This window comes from Myzus persicae, unplaced genomic scaffold (genome assembly GCF_001856785.1).
Source record: "Myzus persicae strain clone G006 unplaced genomic scaffold, MPER_G0061.0, whole genome shotgun sequence".
Lineage (NCBI taxonomy): Eukaryota > Metazoa > Arthropoda > Insecta > Hemiptera > Aphididae > Myzus > Myzus persicae.
In genome coordinates, this window is record NW_019100517.1 from 22825 (window position 1) to 29788 (window position 6964).

Consider the following 6964-nt stretch of genomic DNA (forward strand, 5'->3'; position numbering starts at 1 on the left):
ATCACTTTATGTGCATATTAAAATTGGTTTACAGAATAGGTAGTTCATATACGCCATAGATTTGTATTATAAAACATAACACCCGTAATATATTATTAGTAATCACTAATCATGTATTAGCTCGTCAGACTTATCAATTATCATGAATATTAAGGTATGTCAATAAGTTAATGTGAATTATATATTATTTATTATTTATATTAATTTCAGATGAACGTATGGTGAATGCATAAAGAATAAACGGCTGGTAGTAACAATATAATTATATAATTATATTCAATTCAATAGAATTTTGTTTGGCGGACGATTATTCGTATTTTAATTATAATTTTGAAATATTCATACAATTCTGGGAAATAACACCGATCTCGACAAACAACAGTAATATTTGGATACTTATATAAACTAATTAGTATATTTTATATATATTTATAACCGAGTTCAGAATATTGATTACTAACAACTAAATACCAGATTTTGCACAAAACGCATGTTGCTATTTTCAACATCATAGACATGCAGTCAATGAGTTTCCATAAATCATTACTTGATTGATTAAATATCAAAACTTTATAGTGCATATTCTTGCATATTCTGACTTTAGTGCATGTTTTGCATATTTTTGCATATTTTATCAAAAAATCGTACAAATATACACCTAACTATCAAAAAATTTGCTGAGCAAACATAAAGAAGAGATTATAGGTACATTTATATGATATTAATATGAAATATTTTACATCTCAAAGAATAGTCGGGCGCTAAAAGTAGGTTAGGTTATTGTTTTTCCAATTAACATACTACATTAAATTGTTCGTACTTTTTTCCTATTTATATAACTATATCACCAATGTATCTATTATTTATTTTTTTTACAATGTATCAATGATTACAAATTAAATTAAAATTTAACAAATTATATTGTTTTATTACATATTTTTTATATTATACACTTACTTTTTGTTTATGAAAATGTAAATAAAACTAATAAATAATTATTACTGCAAAATTAAAATCAAATATAACATGTAATAAAAACTGAAATTTAATTTTGCATCTTTTTCTAGCATATTTTGACTTTTTTTAGTGCATGTTTGTATGCATATTTTAAAATTTTAAATGCATATAAATCCGGTCTTTACAGTAATAACTATTAAGTATTAAGTACTAAATAGGAATAATTAATAGCCTTTTCAGAATAACGTCAAATATTTTTAGCCCAATTTATTACGTACAAGTTATGCCTGAGACAGTGAGAATAAAAATGAAATTTTCTTGAACAGATCTATCTAATTTTCACAAAAAAATAATCTTTTGAATTTATCTAAAAAAGAAAATCTTTAGCTAAAATACATACTTAAATAACTTATATTTATTTATCTAGATAAGATAAAAACGTGTTATTCGTGGTCAAATTGGATCTGGTTTAACAATACTTAATTTTTTTTTTGTATTTACAGACGTTAACACTTAACTTTACTTAGACCATAGACTGAGTTTAACGATAAATCTTCGATCTATAAACTAGGCCAAACACTAAGTTTAAAGCTGGTCTACTATAAAAAAAACTGTTGTCTTATTATTATTTAATTTAATTAATTTATGTTTTAAATACTTATGCATTTTATACTTAAGAAAATGGATATTGCTAATGTACAAAATGTTGGACACGTAAGGAATTTAAGAAATTTGCTTTTTAGACAACGGAAAGTATACAAAATTTGTAAGAATCCATGTAATGAATTTCCAATATTTAATTTCCCAAAAATATCGATTTTCGAAAGCAAAATGCTTACATATCGTACACAAAATTCGTGACTTACCTCGAGCAGTTATCAATCGGGGAAAACCAATTTCGCCGAGCTTATAATTTTTGATTTCACTTCGTTATTTAGCTAGAAAATAAGTAATTATTGGTTATGTTTAGAGTAATAGTTTATTCATGAATTTATAACAAATTGAAGTAGGTACCCATATTATTACGAAATAAGGTTCAGGACGACAATTGCGATTTACATGGTGTTAGTCGATGTGCGAGTCAAGTTTGTAGAGCACTAGCATCATTAATAAAATTATTTTATTAAATTACCATTGACCTCAATGAAGAGTCAAAAGTATTTAGAGTATTTAATATGGCTTCGATAATTGGTGCGATATATATTCTACACATATACGAATCAAAAAGGTGGAGGGTGACTATGCTCAATTGTACATTAATAGAAACGCTTTCATTCAGTAAATGTTCAAGTAAGTCATAGAACATGTATTGTATTAAAATAATCAAATTTATAAAATATACAGTTAAAATCATGATAAAATTATACCTTATATGTTTAATAAATAATAATAATGCTGATAATAATTAATAATTTAGGTAATTTGTGGTGTACATTTCCATATATTGCATATAATTTCTAGCCGGAGAGGAAGTTCACACGATTCAATAATTTGGAATGAAAGTATATGAAGGAACAATTTTAAAATTGATCAGTAATTGGCATTTTGCTTGGTGATCGAAGTTATGCTTTTACTTCATACATATATGTAAATAAGTTAACACCAATTCTTAATCCACAAGACGACGTGGAGTGACAGTACAATAACACAATAGGAGATTATTTGGACAAATCAAGCAACGTTTTCGGTGTCTATTGCGAGGAATGGTCATTAGTTTTGAGAACGCTTAAGTAGCCATAGGTAGCATTTTCAGTGTTACACAACCTGAAATTACGTTTTGAGCAAAACTAGAATGTCATTAATGTTAATAATATATCAATCATGACGATAACAATAAAAGTAACATAGATGATAGTAGTGAAGATGATGATTATAGTTAAGATAGTGAAAGTGATAGTTCTGCAGATGAAGGTAATTATACGTACGTGAAGTTGCCCCCCCCCCCCACATGGTCCGATCTACTCAAAATAAATTGTAAACAATTGTAAATGCAGGCCCCGAATTCGTAAATCATCTAGGGCCTCGGGAAATAAAAAAACAAGTTGGGGGGGGGGGCAAATTCACGCAGCCACCCCACAGAGGTAGTCTGATCGAGTTCGATCAAATTGTAAAAATTATGCTAATGTTGAGTTATCGAACCCTTATTGAAGAATTTAAAAATTAAATTTTTTTAATCACTTGGCTAATTTTTATGCATTTTTTAAAAAAAATTACAAATTTCTAAAAATGTCTCAAGTCTATTTCTATCCCAAAAAGTGTCAAAATATTATGAAAATATTACCATTCATTATAAATGCTAATATAAATATTTGGTGAAAATTTCAAAGGTCTGTGGTTATTAGTTTTTTTAGTTACCTACATCAAAAAAATAAAATCGACTTTTTCAAAAATGACCAATTTTTTATTGGTTTTTCTTGACGCTTTCTATAACTACTTGGAATTTTCAATTTCCACCTCCCAAAAGTACCAACAAGGTTCACTTTTCTAATTGCAGAATGTGAGGGGTGCAACTTCATGTACGTGGTAATTATAATGTTGAACAAATATACCGAAATAGAGGTAATGTAGTTAGTGCGCAATAGATACCACAATTTTTTACCTAACGTTTGTAATATGTTTATAAGTAGATTACATATTATATTATGAAGGAAATTTAATTAATATGATTTTGTAAAGAATTCATAAGTTATAACTTTTAAGTACATTATTTGATCTCATTTGTGTAGATTGTTTTTTAAATTTCAAATCTCATTAAAAATATCTACTGATAAAATTAGTTAAGTAATATTAGTTTATTAAAATATCAAGGAATAAAAGGTAATCTAACATATTATAATAATATTAGTTAAAACTGTTTTTATTTTTATTCTTGTAACAGATGTAAATAAAAACAAATCACATAATATATGTTATTAGGGCTGGGATTTTAATGCCCTAAAAAAACCCGAAAAATGTAATAAAAAAAATGCTTTTATGACCTAAAAACTCTAAATAATGCCAAAAAAAAAAATGCTTTTATGATCTACAAATTTTTTTATTTTTAATAATTTTAGTATAAATTACAATCAAAAGTTTTAAAAATGCATTATAAAAATCTATTACAAGTGTAAACTGTAAATACATAGTTTTAGTATAAATCTAAAAAAAAAGTCGATTGTCCGATAATATAATACGAATTACGAGTACCTACTTATAATCTGTTATTTTTATTTAAAAACCATGTTGGTGTAAAAATCTTAAAATCTTAAAATAAAATTTCAAATTCATACACTTGGTTTCCAAAAACTCAAAAAATGCTCCAAAAACTCTAAAATGCCCTAAAAATTAAGAAAATGACCTAAAAACTAAAAAATTCAAAAAAATTCAAAATGAACTTTCTTATTCTCATTCAAATGTACATAAAACAAATTTGTGACAAGACGAGCATTGCACAGTAAGCTTTGAAAAACAATGCAAAGTGCATCAAAATCCCAGCCCTATAGTTATTACTATATATGTGTGAAGTTGGCCCCCCGACTGCGTCCGATCGTTTCGAAATCTATGCCAATATTTTGCAAATTAATTGCAAATAATTGCAAAATTAGTTTTTAGAATTTGCAAATCGATATTTTATTTTTGCCGAATTTTACAAGTTTTTAAGCCAGCCCCCCGACTTTGTCCGATCGTTTCCAAAATTTTACAAGTTTTTTGCAACCGAATGACTCCGGCGTTATAGAATACTTAAAAAAATTGTTTTAAATATATATATTTTTTGTAATTGCACAACTACTTTTTATGCATTGGTATAATGGTATGTAGATCATTTATATAGTTTATCTTTTAGTTGTATATTTAAAATATTTATTTATGCGACACTCTTTTATTTCCTATCCACAATAAGATATTTTTTTACTATTAGATATTATTTGGCGATATTTATTAGGCCTTTGAATAATCTTCATACTTTTTATGGTACTACTCGCGTGTAGTTTCGTTGTTACTTAGTTGAGAATTATGATTTTTTATATACATAAACCTATCTTATAGGTAGGTACTTTGAAAAAAAAAATTTCTAATTAATTATACCTTTTCATTGTTAATATTTTGTATTGAATTTTCGCATGTAAGTTGTTTCCGTATAAAAGTCTTGTATTTAACATGCATTGTATGATAATGTATAATATACAGTAATACGAAATGTTTGCTGGATTCGCATATTTGTATCTCATAAATGTTTATTTATTCACTGATATTATTTTATATTGTACATGTTTTAGCTCTAACCCTTGAGCAAATCTGAGGACCCTAATTTCCCAATTTTTGAATAAAAAAAAACCACCTGTTTCTAGTGTTGTGTGCGTAATCTCAAAGGCTCCAAAAGCCGTAAGCTTTAGAGACAAATCAAACAAGTACCAAATTGAACTGTAGAATAACGTTTATTTGGCAGAAAATATAGTAAGTGTATAATAGCGTGTGCGCGTGTGACGAGAAGTTGCTCTGGTCTCCGTGGCTATGATACATCTGGTCAGGCTGTCCCACGGGCTCCCTTATAAGTGATGGCGGTTCTTTTGATGTAGCGGCGCGTGCAGCTTGTATGTGTGTGTGTTTTCGGTTGTTGTTGCCAATTCTTAGAATAGCGACTCGTGTCCATGATTTCTAGTCATGTACCTGTCCAGGAATTTATGGATAGGGGCAGATAGTACATATTCTATATTATATTGTTGCAATATTTATGTTAATTATATATATGGAGTTTAAGACCGTAATAACATTATGATATATTATATTATAATATATACTATGTTGTTATATAGCGAATAGTGGCGCCTAGGGTGTCAAGGCCCGCAACACTAGTTAAAATCAATGAAAATAAAAATTAAATTAAATTAACTATCACATAATAAATATTCAAATATCCAATTTATAACGATTTAGGTATTTAAAGTTCTGTGTACATTCGACCTAAAACATGTTTTTGTATTTGTTTATATGCTAATATATTCATACATGGTACCGTTTTTCCCGAACGGTATTTTATCCGAAATCCGAAAATCCGAAACCTTTTTTCCCGTCGATTATTGTTCCCGAAATAAAATTTAAAAATTGTGTTATGACTAGGAGTTATGCAAACTAGGTATGTATACTAGCTATTGCTATACATTCTAGTTTATCAATAATCATTTTTCCGTGCAATAAAGGGACACATGTACAATCGTTTAGTATTTACGAAAAAGTACGGGTATCTTACTATTATCGCACTTTACCGTCGTTACAATGCCTATATGCCTATATGTATAATTTATATACTATTACTATCTTCACTATATAATGACAGCACCGATATTTGTGATATTATCATTATCGTTTAAATATAATAGGTAGTAAATCGTTGTAATCGTAAAGTCACGTTATTCGAGTGCTATCGGCCGTCGTTATACTTCCAGTTATACTTTCCAGTGCATATACATAGAATATACATAGAAAAATTATTTTTATTTAATTTTACTTAACCATCATGGCTGAAATTAAAATTTTGGGTGAAACAAAATTAATTAATGGTGGTTTTATCCGGTGCATCCGAATTGCATGCCAAAAAAATAAATATAAATCGGGTCGTCCGAATTGCATGCCATCTCTTGGAGGGGTCTGTCCAAATTGCATGCCGTCTCTTGGAGGGGTCTGTCCGAATTGCATGCCATCTCTTAGAGGGGTATATCCGAATAAATAACTTACTTTTCAACTGGAGGATCGTGATTTTGTTACATTACAATAAAACATATAAATATTGTAGAAGGTGACACTGTGAATAAGAATCATAAAATAAAACTATTTTTTTTTCATCGACAACAAAGGCCATTAGTTAAATAAAACTATTGTAGTTTAGGGTAATCAAGTTAGTGTATTTTAAATAATATTATTTTTAAATTTGGTGGTTTTTTTTGACATTTCGGGCACATAATATTACAATTTAAATAAACAAAATAATATATAATAATAATTCATAATAATAAAATATGTCAATAAACAA